The sequence below is a fragment of the Paroedura picta genome, chromosome 9 (assembly GCF_049243985.1).
Source record: "Paroedura picta isolate Pp20150507F chromosome 9, Ppicta_v3.0, whole genome shotgun sequence".
Taxonomy (NCBI): domain Eukaryota; kingdom Metazoa; phylum Chordata; class Lepidosauria; order Squamata; family Gekkonidae; genus Paroedura; species Paroedura picta.
This window is the reverse complement of record NC_135377.1, coordinates 47298986-47316483: the sequence shown is the minus strand read 5'-3', so window position 1 is coordinate 47316483 and position 17498 is coordinate 47298986. Positions and strand designations below refer to the sequence as shown.

The following is a 17498-nucleotide window of genomic DNA, read 5'->3' as shown; positions in this document are numbered from 1 at the left end:
GCTCCTGCCATGGCCCCATTCATTCCGGCTGCCCTCGGATGAGCCACTCCGGGGGGGGGGGGGCTAGGTTAACTGGGCAAAAGGAGCCAAGGTTAGCGTGGCAGTTCAATTGGCAACTCGTTTGCTCCGAAGTAAAGCAAGCAGCTCAATGGGACTTCACTAGGGTGTTGAGCTTGAGGACTGCCACGCCAATCAGGGCCACAAGTCAATGGGCTTAAAGGGGGGGGGGGTCGTTTAGAAGCGCCTGCTACTGACGCCTTGCATCAATCACCCCCCCCCCTCTTTTGTGAACTGCTTTACTTTAGCTGCCTCGTGCTGTTGCAGTTCGAAAATTCCTGGCACGGGGGGGGGGGGGAGACGCTGTCATACATCACAGGTTTTGAAACCTCTCAGTCACAGTGAGCGGGCAGCAGCACAAAGCCTGCTTTCTCTCAGCTCGAGCCGTTTTAAACGACCGTCGCTTCTGGCTTAGCGATAAACCGGGTCAACAAGTTGGGACGACTCCTCCGGCTCATGTTGCTGCTTAACTACGGCGTTTACGTTGCAGCGCCACCATCACAGATGCGTGTTCCCCAGAGTTGCGTAAAGGTGGCTACGTACGCGGCAGCGCGCTGCTAATTGCAGGGAAGTGTTTACTGTTTACCGAGCCCGCCGAAAAAAAATGCAGGTGGGTAGCCGTGCTGGTCTGACGGAGCAGAACGAAGTTGGAGTCCAGTGACTCTTTTAAAGCCCCCGAAGTTTTAAGTCTGGCACGCACACTTCAGATACGGGGAAACCATGTCCTCGGGCATTATAAGGTCCGGGGGGGGGGGGGGTCGTGGCCAGGAAGGGCTGGTTAAAATCAGGATGCGCAAGTAACTGGGCGATTATAGCCCAGACTGCAATTCAGGCGGTTAGTAAGGTCTGCGACTAGCAGTCAATTAGCATGCAAATGCAAGCGTTGACAAACAGACGTGAGAAGAACTGCGTTTGAGTCCAGAATAGTTCTCCCCGGAATACTGGACCGCGTACTGACACCCATTATTTGGAAGCAAATCCCAGTGAAGACTCCCAAGCAAATCTGCTTTGCCTTCAGTAATGGGGCGCAAAAGCGTCAGCCAGGAGTCCCGCGGTTAAGTCCCTCGGAAACTCAAGCGAGCCGAAAATCCCCCTCCCCTTAACCACGTGCGCTGAAAACGGCCCCCGAAGGACAGTCCCCGTGACGTTAGGCTCTCCTGTTCCGCTGGTGCCTGGGCGCGGAGAGAGCGCTGTTTTTAGATCGCTTTCTTTGCCGCCATCCCCGCACCCACCCACGATTTTTTTAAAAAGAGCATGTTATTCTCTAGTCTCGACGCCAGCGCACCGCTCGCTCAGAGAGGGAGGGCGGCCGACAAAATCCCCCCTGGCTGGACTCCCCCGGGCGGGTTAAAGTAAACACGTGGCTGTGTAAAGTTTGTTTTGTTCTTGAAGTTTGCGAGATGGCAGAACCAGCCGTGCATCTACGAGGGGAGGGTGGGGGTGGGTTTTTGTTTTGTTTTGAAATCGGCTTCAGGCGTAGCTGGCGCCTGAGCTCAGCCTCTCCTCGCCCATTTACAGAAAAGGAACGAGGAGGCAAGCGAGCCTTTTGGCAGCTTAAGTGTTGTTGCTGGCGGAGGATTTAGCTCGGTTCGCAAGGAAGACGCGTCTCCAGGAAGGAAGCAGGATCCCAGGAAAGTCAGCCTCTTGCTTAAGCGTGAATCTTTTTGCATTTCCTGGACTTGTCAGGAAAGTGATGACTAATATGTAACTGTCAGCCTGCAATTCACGCCTTCCATAATCGCGCTGACTCCCAGCCTCGCAGCGTGTTCCTTTGTGCGGTCCATTACATCGCGATTGCTCAATGGAGAGTGAGGCGCCCCTGCCTCATCGCACTTTCGGTCACCGAGCAGTCAGCTGCCCCGCTTGCAGACAAAGCCGCGGGAATACTTCATCGCTTCGTTTCCTAGGAAGCCCGACCTACTCGTGTTTATTATTATTATTATTAAAATCCTGATTTGGGGAGTTTCGTCCCTAAACATATATGAGTCTGTACCCCGATTACACCCACTATGCTCAAAAGTGCGTCCGGGAACTTCTTTACAGTTAGGACAAAACTTCCTCCATCAGTCCAGTTTTTGCAGGTCTGCTTGTCCTGTCATGCCCAGAGATCATGTGGCAATTATAGGGAAGTCCCGCATGCCCGTACAAAAGTCAACGGCCATAAATGCTGGGGTGCCGCGCGAAGGGGTCCTATGAGATCCGCATTTCAGACCTCTTCGAAAGACACCCCCCCCCCATGTCAGTGTTTGCAATCGCCAACTCCAAACCCACGTTCCGGCTGGCAGCAAAATCTTGGGGCCCCTCGAGGACTAGGCAACCGCGAAGCCCCCAACGCACGAAAGCGTCAGTCACTCTAGTCCTCCACCCCGGAGTTGCTTTTCAATCGTGGAAAGCAACCGGTTCCGAGTGCCGATTCTCTTCGGTTGAAAAACGGTGCGAAATCGGGTTTGCAACATCGATCCGGGTTTGTTTTTTTAAAAAAAGGAAGTTATGTTTTGGACTCGGTGACCTCTGGAGCCAGCTGTGGGAAACGCAAGAAGGACGCCCGTTGCATAATAAAAGGGCCACGAGGCCGCGACGCTTCCGGGTTGGGCTTGGCGTCCTTTCTTCCTCCCCTCGCCGCAGGTCTGGGCGGCGCTTTAAGCGGCGAGGAGTTGATTGTCGCCGAGACGGGGACGCCTCACATCCGGTGCGTGTTTGTGTGAATGACGAGCTGTGCGGCGCGCCTCCCCTGCCGCCGTGCTGAGTCACTCCCCCATCCCGCGGAGGACGGAGGAGGAGGAGAGGAGGAGGCGGGCCCTGGCGGGGAGCCTGCCACTCCTGCTCCTGGCCGGGAAACCCGAAGTCGTCCTCGCCCTCCTTGCCGTGGCCCTCCATGCGTGCAGGGAAGCCGATGGGCGGCCCTGCCGCTCTCCCATTTCTGGGGCACCCGTTTAGATCCTTAGGTGGGTCCTGCGGCTCGAACCAGCCTCCGGACGAAATGTGCTCGGATGCAACTATTTCCCCCCTTTAGCTCATCGTCAGTGACCTGACAAGGTCCAGGTTGGAGGAAGCGGGTTTGCGTGTAGTTGGGAGGGGGGAGGGGGCGGAGAATCTGAACCATTGGAAAGGCTCGTGGAGAGTGAGTCAGGGGATTGTTATCCGGTGGACTATTTGTCGGAGCTTGTAGCACCGGCCTCCTTCACCCCACCTTTTCTGTTAAGTCATCACAAGCAATAACAGTCAAGGAGAGCCAACCTTAATACACGCCAAGAACAATCAAGCAGTGGACCCTAAAGCCCCGCCAAGGGCAGCCTTCCCATTTCGGGATACGTTTTAGCAGGGTTCCTATAAGTACAGCAAGGTCAGCCTCTTGCACCATTTGTACATACTAAATAGAGCAAGAGGTTTTTTTATTCACGTGCACAGGGAGTGGAAGTGCTCAGTTTTTGAAAAGAAAGGAGCTAAAGTTGTGCCATCTGCTTGAAAGCCTCACTCCCTCTCAAAATGCATGGCGCCAGGCTGTAAATACTTTCTGGTGAATGGAAGACACAGCATGCCCAGAGACAGTTTATAAATATTATTTCACATATTACAAAACTGAGCTACAGTGCTGAAAATAGCCTGAAATCAGGAGCTCTGGAAGTGCAATTGAGAAAAGGGAAACTGAAGTGTAAAAGTTAATAACTGAAAAAAATAAAATGTAAATTCTACTTCCAAATGGAGTTTTTAAAAAAATAATTGTAAAATAGGGACTTGTGCCATCTCTGAAGGCTTTGGCAGAGTTTTGCTAGATCTGCAGAGTGGTGGTGGGGTAGGAATTGAGAAAGATGAGCAGTTGACCGAATGCTGCAGAATTGTCCCAAGATAGGTAGACAAACTTCTTGCTTGCTGAAAAGAAGAAGAGTTGGTTCTTATATGCCGCTTTTCTCTACCCGAAGGAGGCTTAAAGCGGCTTACAGTCGCCTTCCCATTCCTCTCCCCAAAACAGACACCCTGTGGGGGATGAAAAGAACACAGGTTCTGGAAAAACAAATGCAAACTGACAAAAAGAACTTGTGGAGCATATTTCTAAAACATTAAACCAAACAAAAACATTTCTTCAAACATATTAACAGGAAACCAGGCAGGGAAGCAGTTGAACTGTTGGATAACAAAGGTGTGACAGGTTTGTTTACGGTAGAGGGCAGATGGTAGAGAAACTGAATAAATCCTTTGCATCTGTTTTTACTGCAGAAGAGGCAGAATGCATATTCCACATCAGAACTAACTCTCTTGGGGAAGTCTGTTTGAAAATCGTTAGCTTTGTTGAGAGGTGATGTGTTAGGACTGATGGAGAAAGTCAAAATAAGCCATTGAATCCAGACAGAATCATCTGAAGATTCTGAGAGATGTGAAATTCTTCTAAGCACTGGTATGTATCAAAAAACTGGAAGTAGCAAATATAACACTGATTTTTCAAAAAGGACTCTAATTTCTAATGTTCCAGGAAAATCAGAATAATTTTTTTAATAGACATTTTCAGCACACAGAGGAACAAGGTCTGAAGAAATATCTGCAAAGGGTCATCCTGATTTCACCTGTTTTGGTTTTGTTTGAATGGATTAACAAGCAAACACGACTTGGTCTGCAAAAAGTATTTCACAAGGTCCTTCACCCAAGATGCCTGAGTAAGTCAGCAGTCATAGGAAAAGGCAAGGATTCCTAACATGGGTACCATGGCACCTGCCAGCACCTTTCCTAGTGCCCACCTAGCGTTTTTAGAAAGTGAGACAGGCTACGTGGAGCTTTGGCCCAGCAGGGCCTCTGACTGGCCATTCTGATCAGCAGAGCTGATTGTGTTAAAGGTACTTCAACAGCAGTTACCATCATAGCACAAGGATTTTCACTGCATAAGTGAAGGTAAACTATGTATAGACAAGGGAATCTTTTAAAATGTTGTGCTCTTATAAACAGAGCTTCTGCTTGAAATGTTGAGGAGTTAAGATACTCCGTGACATTTTTTGGTTTGGTTTGCCACTAGTGGCAGCCATTTTGAAGTTGTGTCTCCAACCCTGTCTCAGAATTTCAAAAGTGCTATCAGAAAGGTTAGGGACTCCTGGGATGAGGGGAAGGGTCCTTATGCGAATTAGAATTTGGTTAAACAACAGGAAGCAGATAATAGGTGTAAATGGACTGCCCTCACAGTAGAAGGAAACAAACAGGGAGGCCTAACAAGGATTGGCTTTGGGATCCATGCTGTTTTATTTGTTCATAAATTATCTAGAGTTGGGGGTGGGGTGAAACATCTACTGGTCAGATTTGTAGATGATACCAAATGACTCAGGTTGGTGTAATCTAAAACAAATAATGAAGAACTCTCAGAAGATTTTGCCAGCTCGATGAGTAGGAAGCAACATGGCAACGGTAGGTAAGTGTAAGTTGATCTACTTTAGAGCAAAGAATCCTAACTTTAAATATATGTCATTGGATTCTGAACTCACAGTACCCGAGAGGGAAAAGTTTGGGAATTGTATTAATATAGTTTGATGGAAATGTAGTTTTAGTATGTGGCACCAGTGAAAAGATATATTCAATGCTGGGTTTATTTTTTTAGCAACACACTATGCTGAGAATTATTAGAAAAAGGATTCAAAACAGCCAGTCTTGTAATACCACTATATAGACCTATGATGTAGTCACATTTGAAATGCTGTGCAGTTATGGTCGCCATAGCTCTGGCGGATGGAGGGGCACAGAGCTGGGATAAATGTAAAGGAAGACAAGATCATTAAGGGACTATTTTACCTCTGCTAGAAGAAATGGTTATATAATTTGGGATATTTCTATTTAGAAATAAATAAATGGGGGACCAGCAAGAACTTTCAGGGATCGTTTTATTTTCCCCTGAATACCCTACCCCACTATTTCCTCTTTTCCGTTCCTGGTAACTGCCATAACCTCTCCCCTTTTTCCTGCTTCCTTTTCTCCTTTCCCTCACCAGCCTGCCTACCTTTTATTTAAGCTTTCCATCCATTCGTCAGCAGCTGCCGTCTGGGACAATTCCAGCCAAGTTGCATGGTGGCCTCTAGTGTCAGGCCAGACAGGTCCTTTTCCATGAACATCAGTGTCAATTAAATAAATTTAGTTAATGATGCTGTTTAAGTTCGCAGGCAACAACTATGATTAATGGGATTTACATGTATAGAGTTCTTTACAATTGGTATTTTCATTGAAGATAGAACATCTCTAGTGTCTTACTTCCTCTCTGTTTATTTTATATATATATAATTTCTCAGCTATAAAATCCAAATGCTTAAAATAGCACATACATTTCAAAATCAGTTTTGTTCCCAAAATATGTTGGGTTTTCACCCTAGATAAGATATGACATATTGTGTTTTGCCCAGCTTATCTTATTTTATCCATGGTTGCTCTTAATATTTGTGAAACCGTCCCTGGGGTGGAGCGAGTCCGGGGTGTCTGAGATGGAATAGGACCAATTAGCAAAGAGAACCATCTGGCATGCCGGGTTCGATTCAGCACTCCCCCACATGCAGCCAGCTGGAGGACCTTAGGGTTGCCATGGCACTGATCTGACCGAGCAGTGATATCAGGGCTCTCTTAGCCCCAGACACCTCATAGGGTGTCTGTTGTGGGGAGAGGAAAGGGAAGGCGACTGGAAGCTGCTTTGAGCCTCCATCGGGTAGAGAAAAGCGACATATAAGAACCAACTCTTCTTCAAAGCTGGCAGCACCCTGATTGGGCCGCCCCTACAGTTTGCACCCTCCGTTGCCACCCACTCGCCTCTCGCCTCAAACACGCACCTGGCTGCCTGTGCCTGCAAATCTCCCACTGTCTAACACTCCGTCTGCCCACCCCACAGAACTGCCAATGGCCCAGCAGCGGCACCAAACATTGGCCCGAGCCCGCTGCAAATAGGGTGAGAGGTGGGGCGGGGGCTGTGGCAAATGCTTTGCCCATGGCCACGATGAGCCCCCACCACCGCACAATGACCGGCCACCTCTTACTGCGCCAAAGACCCTCCCCAGAGCCATGCCAATCTTGGGGATGCTGAGCATAGACCCACTGCCAGCAAACTGCCCCTCATGCCAAATCTGCACCAACCAGGGTGCACCAACCAGCCCTGTGAAGCACTCTCAAAATCTGCCCCCGCTGCCTGCTCAGGCTTGCCAACACCGCCTGCTCCACTATGGGTTTGGGGACACCACCCAACATGGCAGCATCCTGCCAGTGGTCTTCTGGTAAGCTGTCGCCAATGCTGAGGGGGGGGGGTTTTGCTAGAGCCTGTTCTATTTTGCATACCATGGGCTTATCTGCTAGTCCATTATAAAGGTTTTGTGGCTTAAGTTCATAGGCATTTCAGCTGATGCATGGCAATCCTGTTACATCACAGCTGACTTGTGCCGATCCCGTAGAGTTTTCAAGGCAAGAGATATTCAGAAGTAGTTTAACATTGCCTGCTTCTGTAGCAACCCTAGGCTTCCTTGGTGGTCTCCCATCCAAGTACTAACCAGGATTAACCCAGTTTAGCTTTTGAGATGTGATGAGATCAGGTTAGCCTGAGCTGTTCAGGGTAGGGTAACACTTTGGCTACTCTATCAGCGTTAAAATATAAGAAGAGACCAGTGGATCCTTAGTTCAGCAAAGTGTTTCACACAGTGGCTAGTCATGCTGGAGGATGAGCAAGAGGGCAAAGTATGTTGCCACCTACTGGTTTTGAGCAATTTGTTGCCTCTGATAATCTATTGCAGTGGTTCTCAACCTTCCTAATGCTGTGACCCTTTAATACAGTTCCTCATGTTGTGGTGACCCCCAATCATAAAATTATGCAAGGGTTCTTTCACAGAAATTAAACTGAAACTGACCAATGGTGTGATGATGGATGATAACATCCATCTTCTGCGGTAAACCTAAAAGAGATGTCAAACTTCTCTAGGAATCCCTGGAAACTATATGGTAAAACCATTTGTAGATGCTGATTGTCATAACTTTCAGGCTTACCCCATAAGTGATGTCAAACTGTCACCTGATAGCAATTTTGGTGCATAGTGTGAAAGGTGACCCAGGGATTCCCTCCCTCGATAGGAAACTGCTCAGCCTCCATACAGCTGCAGTAATATGTACCAGGATTCATTTAATTTATATTACAGACTTTTTCAGCTGCCAGCTGCAAAACCTTTTCCCTTTTTCCCTTAACTTCAGCTGGTCTCCTAGGACAGTGGTCCCCAACCCCCAGTCCGGGGACCGGGACCGGTCCGTAGATCAGTTGGTACCAGGCCGTGGCTCCTCCTCCTCCTCCCTGGCTGCTGCCTCGGGGGCTGCCCAGCCACTCTGCCGCTGGCTCACCTTTGGTGCACTCCAGTATGACTGGGGCTCCCCCTCGGCACTGTGCAGCTGCTGCTGGCAGCGCTCCCCAGTGGGTGGTGGGAAGTCAGGGGCGCCGTTGGGTAAACAAACAGAGCAGGGGCTCAGGCGGCAGCGACGTCACTCAGCAAAAGACTACCCCACCCCCCGGGCCTCAGTAAAATTGTCAAGAGTTGACCGGTCCCCGGTGATAAAAAGGTTGGGGACCCACTAGGACACAGGTTATTTCCCTGGAATTCTGAAGGGTTAGTCTGTTGCCACCCTGATCTTGTCTGCTCTTAGAAACTAAGCAGGGTTGACTCTTATTAGTATTTGGATGGGAGACCACCAAGGAATACCAGAGTTGCAACACAGACAGGAAATGGTAAATCATCTCTGAATGTCTCTTGCCTTGAAAACCCCATGGAGTCTCCATAAGTCAGTTGTGGCTTAACAGCAAAACAAACAAACAGAAAATCTTATGCTGGGATTTTCAGCATAAGACTCCTGCTTATTATTATTTGCTTGTTCATGTCTACACAATGAAATTATACAGTCACACGGGATTCTTGCTAGCTCGCAAATTTCTTACCAGGGACTTTTTCAAATCCTAGGTATACTGTTCAAGTGACATTTGTGGCCATGTTGGATCCCAGATAAATTTGATCCTGTTATATACATTTTGTACAAAATTTATTCTTAGTGTTTTATTGAATCCTTATGAATAAAAATAGAATGTTCTGTTTGTTGTGAAGACCGTAGAACTCGTAGGGATGAACTTTCATCATGCATAGCATATGTGTGCAGCAGTGTCCTCTGGTGGACATGGTTTGCACATCAGTGGTCTAAACTAATATCAAACGTTTTCAGTCAGGCTTTCTCTTCAGATTACACAAACACACACGGAATGTAAAGTCAGCTAAAGGGTACTTAGGTTTATTAATGCAAGAAGATCCAGAGGGGCAATTATAACATGCATAAAGGAAAAGAATGAAATGGAATTATACCAGTTATATAAGAAACCATTGCAAAGAAGAGAGTAACAATAGTAATAAGGTCACAGGGGCCAAATTAGGCCTCAGTAAGAACAAAAGAGAAAAAGATGACGGGAGGCAATTGCCTTTTGGATGAATGAGCAGCCGTTGCAGAGCGAACAGCCTGGCAAAGAAAGGAGGGGGGGGAGACTGGGAGAGAAAGAGCAGTTGAGTGCCTAGATTCTGGGGGCAAGAGGAGGATCATTCCGGCACATACAGATTGGGAAAGAGAACAAGGAGGAGACCTGGGAATGAAAGGGAAAGTTGACTTTGTAAGAGTAGTAAGACTCGCAGGGAGCAATCCTTAATCTCGCCATAACTAAGTACTATTTTATCAAGTGGGGATTACTCACAGGAAGGTGTTTTTTGGATCGTAGCCACAAAGTGCAACAGACCTGGTCTACTAGAATATTCTGCAGGAGGTTAGGCTAGATGACCCTGGAGGTCCCTTCCAGCTCTGATTCTGTGGTCTGAGCATCTTCAGCATTTGTTTCACAGTCAGAGGTTAGTAAAATGGAGTATTCTATTGGGTAGAGCTAGCAACAGTAGTTCTGTTCAGTGTCCTTGTTTTAGGCAATCTTCACAAATAGGTAAAGATTAAGAACAAAATGCATATAGTCACATGAAACCTGAAACAGGAAAACATATTTCTAACAGAAAATTCCTGTAAGGTAGCAAAATATAGTTAGGTATTATGTGAGCTATCCTGCTTAATGGTGTATAGCCTAGTCCATTATCAGATGGTTTTATAATTAGTTTGTTTTACATTGGTTGCTTTATGGCTGGTTTAATGCTTTAATCTTGGTGTGGCACATTGACATCTTGTTAGGCATCTCTTATTTGGATCTAGATTTTGCCATAGGTGTCTTTGAGCTAGAGGGAGGGGGAACTGCAATGGGAAACCACAATGGCATTCTTTAGCTGGCCCTCTGCAACTGGAATTTATCAGATGAACTAAGAATCATAGAATCACAGAGTTTGAAGGGGCCATACAGGCCATCTAGTCCAACCCCCTGCTCAACGCAGGATCAGCCCTAAGCATCCTAAAGCATCCAAGAAAAGTGTGTATCCAACCTTTGCTTGAAGACTGCCAGTGAGGGGGAGCTCACCACCTCCTTAGGCAGCCTATTCCGCTGCTGAATTACTCTGACTGTGAAATTTTTTTTTCCTGATATCTAGCTATATCGTTGTACTTGTATTTTAAACCCATTACTTACAGGAATTTTCTGTTAGAAATATATATTTTTTTCATCTCATTCGTAAAGCATGATTGTAGTTAGTGAAGATGGAAATGCACTTTGCGTATTTATTCAGAAGCACTTTCCTGAATGAAATGTTGCAGTGAATGTTGCTGCAATTACTGATTTGGTAAACAGGAGGCAGGGAAGGCTTTGATTATTCAGTGGGGAGAGGAATGTTTGAAAGTGTATGTGTACATACAAGGAACAAGCACAGGTGGGCTGCAGAGGCAAGGCTCATAAACCTGGATCACAGGACAACCACACATGTTCACTGGATGTAGAAGGGGAGAGAATGGGAGGAAAAGCTCTGGCACCATCCTGCTTCTGTACAATCATCTGGTTGTCTGCTGGGACAACTGCATGCAGGGGAAGGCTGCATGGACTCTCCTTCCCTGCTATCAATGACATTACAAAATCCAAGTTACTGATCACGTGGAGGGGAAGTTTGTGTGGCCACTTCCTATGTGTCGCTGCCCTTGCAGACTATAGATAATGGCAGAGATGAGTGGGACCAGTCTACTCACTTCTGTTCTCCCTGCATGTTCAGTGAACATATGGGGCTGTCATAGGCTGACCAGAGTCTAGAAGCTCCAAAATTCCAGTTCAAGAGTTTCTAAAACTAGGGGAATCTATTACCTCTGTAGGCCTTTCCAAAGCCTGAAAAGTGTGAATCTAGATGGTTCTGTTTTCAGCATGGCAGCACAGAGATTGTTCTTCCAGTCCCCAAGTACTGGTATATTTTACCTTTTTATACAGTAAAGACATTTTGTCATGAACAAGTTAAACACCATACATCACTTACAAAAGGAAGGAAGCCAACAGTCTACACTGAGTCCTGTTTGAGCTTGTGATCTGAATGCAGTAAAATTGTGATCCTTCTGTTTCATACAGAAGGAAAACTTGTTACCACTGAGTTAAGATACAATACTATTTAGTAATAAAATAGGCCTGTAATGTACCCAGGTTTAGCAACATCCCATCACATGTATAGTGTTGATTAGACAACTATAGAATCTTAGCTTACGAGAAGTGTCAGAGTAAAGTACTTTGATTAGTACCTCTAGGGGGGAAAACTTTCTTCTTGACTGATAAGCGCAATTTTGAAATCAAGGAAGTCAGTATTCAAATGGTCCTTACGTTGTGTAACAGTTGCCTATTAAACAATATTATAATTAACGTCTGCTAACTTTGACAAGGTTGTTTGGTTAGCACAGCCTAAACTGTGCACAATAGGAATTCAATATAATTTTGGCCACTGTTATTGTGTCATCTGTAAATTGATGCAAATCTTTTTGTCCTCTTTCTGGAAGATGAAGCAACAGTGGTCATATTCTAATCATAAGGGATGAGCCAGTCAGATTAGTAACGTCACAGCATTTTCAGGGTGACTGGAACTTACCATTCATAATTGGATTTAGCTAGGAACACTATTTTCTCCAAGGACTTGAATGTTTTATAATGAGGCATCTACTCCTGCACTTAAAACAGAAGGCCATAAATCGTCGTCAAGAAGATTGCTAGAAGGATTCAAGGAAGACTGTGGAAGATAGCTAGAAAATAGTTTCCACAGTGGATAATATTATTGTGTGTGGTTAAACGAGCACTTGTTGCTAAGTGGCAAGTATGGGGGAGGAATTTGCATAGTCTCTCCACCTATATGTGCATTCTCCATCTTCTGCTGTCTATACCCAGAGTAGGATTGTGCCCTCAGATTAGCAAACTATACTAATTTAGAATCCATCACAAAAGTCCAAAGAACTTTTAACCCAGTAACCCCCCATACAGTTTCTGCGTGACTTACAATTTCTCAAGACCTTTGCATTTTAATTATAATTCCAATTAATCACACTGAAAGTTCCTGGAAGGATATATAGTTGTCAAATATCACGGTCCCACAATCAGTGTTCCCTCTAAACTGTGTGTGTGAACGACTGCTTATTAACGCAGGAAGTCCCACTCAGCAGCAGTCTGGAGTCACTCATGGTCTTACACTGCCCATTTGAAGAACACAGCAGTTATATGCTGCTCAGGATGTGAATTGTGCTGCTCAGCAGGGGGAGGGGGATTAGAGGGAACTTTGTCCACAGTAGGAGTCTTTACACACACACACACAGGTTGTACATCTGCTACCCAACTCTATCATTGATTGGAAGCAGCAGCCAATTATGCATGCTACTGGATTCAGTTATTTTCCTGCACAGCACCACTTTGCATATACTTCTAGGGGAGAAAGTTGGGAAGTGCCTTCTAGCAGTAACTTCATGCCATCTGGGCTATGTTCATTCTCTGCTCCCTTGCAGGTGCCCAGCTTAGGTATAATTGGGAATATAGGCCTGTGGGCCAGAGCCAAAGGCCAATAAAAGTCAAACGTTCAATAGTTCTGTTATAGTATTAAATTGGAAAATTAGGAAACTACTCTGTCTCCTCAAGCGAACAAGCACTTAACACTTTTTGAGAGCACAGTGATACTGTTTTACAGTACAAAAGCACAGTAAAGTTTGCTTTTTCAAAGCAAGGAAAACATACAATAAGTGTGATGAACAGTAAATGGTTAATGATGTATCCCAATCTGAGAAACTTGTGTGACACGGTTCAAATTCAGTTCTTCAGTTGCGGGTGGATAGTTAACAGTGAGAGGATGAAGCGGACTGTGAGAGGATCAAGAAGGATCCTGCCTTGGGATAGTGGGACGTGTAGCCCATGCCTCTCAAGTCTGATGGAAATAGCTCCTAGAAAATGGGGTGCTCCCCAGCCAGTGAATAAGGAAGGAAATTAGAACTTGTGTTAATGTTCCTGCCTTTGCCAACTTTAGTGTCTGTGAGACTAAGGTTGTGCTTATCTAAGTGGAGACTGCCAAGAAATTTCTCAAGTTTTAAAGACCTGTCTGAATAATAGAAACAGCTACTTGTTTATGACAAATTAACTGTTGACTTTTACACTGCTACCTCATTCCTGTTGCCTGCTCACTGCATAAGTCCTAAACCTGATTCATATCTATTTCCTCTTCAAGGGCAATAAAAGTGTAGTTTGATTTACCATCAGTTTCTTGTGTGCCATTATCAGACCAGGCCAAAAGAAAGTTTTTAGTATCTCCCTTCAGTTCCCTAGGCTGGGTCAGCATTTACCAATATATTCCATATCCCCAGCGCTTCCTGCTTATGGACCACCATCCATCAATACCATTGAACTGCCTAGCCAAGTATCTGGATGCTGTGGTGAGCTGGCTGAAGCGGAGTTGGCTGAAGTTGAATCCAGCCAGAGGTCCTGTGGCTGGGGTTGCATGTGGAGAGAGAGATGATGCAGCTTCTAGCCCTTGAAGGAGCCCAACTAACACAGGTACCTTCCATCAGCTTGGGTATGATTCTGGATGCCTCCCTTTCACTTGAGGTTCATGTCACAAATATTGCCTACCTGGCATTTTTCTATCAGCTTGTACCCTGTTTCTCGGCAGTGGACTTGGCCAGGGTGATCTAGGTGATGATCACCTCTAGATTACTGTAACTCACTCTACACAGGGCTTCCCTTGAGACTGCTGTGGAAACTCAAACTGGTTCAAAATGCAGTGGCTAGGGTCCTCTCAGACACCCAGTGGAGAGCACGTACAACACCAGTGCTCTTCCAGCTCCAATGGCTCCAGATTGGAGACTGGATCAGGTTCAAGGTTTAGGTATTAACCTTTAAAGCCCCAAAAAGGGCCCGGCACTGGCGTATTTGTGGGACTACCTCTTCTGTCATGTGCCCCCCCCTCCCAAGAGCATTGAGGTAATCTGACAAGAACAGGTTAGGATCCCCAGCCCAAATGACATGAGACTGGCCCGGGCAGGAGCTTTTTTGGTCCCAGCTGGTGGAACACTTTGCCAAAGGAGATCAGGCCCTGCTGAATCTTATCAGTTCTGCAGGGCCTCAGTAAAACCCAGGGGTAATAGGATCTGGGGGGGGGGGTGCCCCTCCAATGGGAAAAGGGCAGCCCAAGAGTTCTGCCTGGCAACTACTGAGTGTTCAGACTTTCCATTGGTGGGAAATACCCCACACTGGCAGAAGGCCACGAGGCTGTGGAACTCTCCCCAGACAACCTGACTTTGCAGGCCCACCCATGGGAGGCTGTGTCTTGGCTCCTGGGCCAGCCATGCAGACCAACTGCCCCCTGTAGCTGCAGCCATCACCTGAAAGAGATAGGCCCAACAGCCTGCAGCTGCAGCCTGGAGGCCAATTTTGAGGCCTGACTTTCCCCTGTGGCTGCAGCCTGGAGGAGGCTGGCCTCATGGCCCAGCTCCTCTATGGAGTCATGGCTACTGCCTGATGGAGGCCAACCACAGTGGTGCTCATGCTGTCCCGACCGGGCTGCGGCTAGCAGCTTTGGGAACAGGTCACAGGTAGCCATATCGACTACCACACCACTGTATAGAATTCATCCTATAACCTAGCAAGTTCTCCTGCCTTTCTGACATGACAGTACTTGGCACATAAATGTTACTAAAATTACAGCATAAATTTAAGAATCAATACCAGTAGAGCACTATAAAAACTGTTGTTTTGACATATTTGCTACCAGGTTCAGTAGTACAAAAGTAAAAAGTTGTAAGACTCATGAAACCACAGTGGCTGTTAATTGCATGTTCATCAGACTGAACTGGCCAGAAGGTGCTCGTAGATCTTTTCCATCTTCCTCCTCCTTAGCAGCATCCTGAGGTTTCCAAAAGCTGGTGTTGGTAATCACAGTACATGGACTAAGCTCTGTGAATAGGGAGACTATGGTGATATCCCTCCTTAATCTCTTTTTATGCTGACATCCTCGTATCTGCAGAAAGTGGGAAATAGCTGTGATCACAAATACTTAGGGCCGTTCCGCATTCGTCCAAAATAGCACAATGGTTACTAATTGAAATCGCTAGTTTTGCGGTTATGCACAACGGCGTTGACAATCTGCAACACTCCTGAAACCGATCCGCAAAAAGCGCTTCGTTGTAGTGCTTTCAGGGAAATCCCAAAAAGTGGATTCACCCTCCAGAAAGCGCTACACTCCTGCAACCAATCTGCAACACTAGCGGAAAAGTTCTGTGCGTTACCATTGTTGCGGTTTCTGCAAAGTCCCTCTCCCTGGCTCTCTCCTCTGATCTTCCGAGCGAGCAGAGATCAACGCACCGGCGAGCCTTCGTTTACCCAGCGAGGCTTCCCCGGCTGCAGTCCCTCTGTTTAAAGTCACCAAGCACAAGCAACACAGTGGACCGTTTGCTGGTTTATTTTCCCTTTATTTTTCACACTGTTTTCGGCCGAAAATCGCGCCCGTGAGGGGGGGGTTTCACTCGGGGGGGAGCATGGCAACGATGAAACGGCAGCTCAAACACCACCTGCTAGCTGGATGGGTCTCTCCGTTGCAACGAATCAACGCATATTCGTTGCAACGTGTGTTTTTTTTAAAAACCTTCCTTAAAGGGAAAGGGGCTGTTTGGGAGCATGATAACGGCCACCTATTGGCTGCTTGACGGCCAGAGGTGAGACAAAGCTCAGCAATATTGCTTCCTGGCTAGCGATTTTTGCCGAGACCGGAACTCTGTGGGAAACGCAACTGAATTCCACTACAAAGGCAGGTATGCATAACGACAAATTCCACTATTTAAAATGGCGATTTTTAGTTCCGCAAACAATTTGCAACATGGATCCCGGTGCGGAATGGCCCTTAGTGTTTGTGATACATAGGAACCAACCAAGTCTTCAGTACAGCGGAAGAATGGAAATAGCCATTGTCATAATAGTACTGGTGTATGTATCCCATTACCCTATTATTTATATCAGCATTCAACAATGGGAACTATATTCTACTTGATCATATGACAGTGTCATGCCAGAACCATTCAATGTAACAGTACAATTGATTATGGAGTGTAGAACCTTGGGACATGTAAGGAACTTCTCTGGTGTGCTATTTGGTAAACACCGGAGCAAGGACACAAATACAGAGGAAGAGAAACATGGTGAAAAATGTATGACGTTGGGCAATTTCAAATTTTTCACATATGGTTTGCCCTAATCAAGCTCATTCTCAGAAAACCGCCTCATAATTGGCTACAAGGAGATTAGCATGCACGGTTATCTTGGTGCTTGTATATTTGACAGATACAGGTTGCCCACGGAAGTGACATATGCCAAATATATACCCAGAGTTAATACAGTAAAGTTCAGGTATAGCAAAAATAATAGAAATAGGAGTTGATGCACCAAAGTGTACATCTGCTAGTCTTATAGGCCTTCCCCTTACATGGGGGGTCTCCCGTGCCCTATCTTTTTGTTTGGATCCTCCAAACCCTTGGAAGGGAAATGCAAGGAAGGAATCTTTTACCACAGTTGCCTTCTCCCTATACAACCATAGGAGCCAATCTGTAGTTTATCACTCTAAAACTAGACAAGTATAAACTAAGTAATTACGTATATACCTGTTCTCTTCTACGGTTCAGAAGTTTTTAAAACTGGTTTTCATTTTATTTTCCCTCCATAAATTCTTACTGATTTTCAAATAAAAAGGAGGTCATTTTATCAGACAGCAATAAACCTGTCAACAGGTTTTAATAAGAAAAATTTATTGCATATTTGGCAAGCAGCCTTTCAAGAATGCACTGCTGCAAAGATCTTGCTGACATTTTATCATCATACACCAGTGTTACTCTGGCGTAAGCAAGCTGACAAATACATCCTTAGGGAGAAAGAACTTGCTGGGTGGTCTGAAATGCAGAGTTATACTTAAAGGACAGAGACAAGTAAAGTAAATGGAAAGGGAAGAGAACAGAAATGGCACTCAACATGAAATATCAGATACAAAACAAACAAAACAGTGCAACTTCATAGG

The 17498-nt window shown here is 46.0% G+C and overlaps 1 long non-coding RNA gene across 6 annotated transcripts in view; it reads left to right on the top strand.

Annotated features, from left to right (window-relative positions):
- Positions 1–386: 386 nt before the first annotated feature.
- Positions 387–17498, top strand: part of LOC143844892 (uncharacterized) — a 22506-nt gene continuing 5394 nt past the window's right edge. For 2 of the 6 annotated variants that reach the window (XR_013234179.1, XR_013234174.1), the window contains exons 1-3: positions 2080–2746; positions 4273–4450; positions 13804–13993. This is a non-coding gene — a long non-coding RNA (uncharacterized LOC143844892). Of the gene's footprint in view, positions 668–2072; positions 2747–2795; positions 3003–4272; positions 4451–13803; positions 13994–17498 lie in introns of those variants that run through there. The other 4 variants (XR_013234176.1, XR_013234177.1, XR_013234175.1 and 1 more) reach the window with 4 other exon arrangements.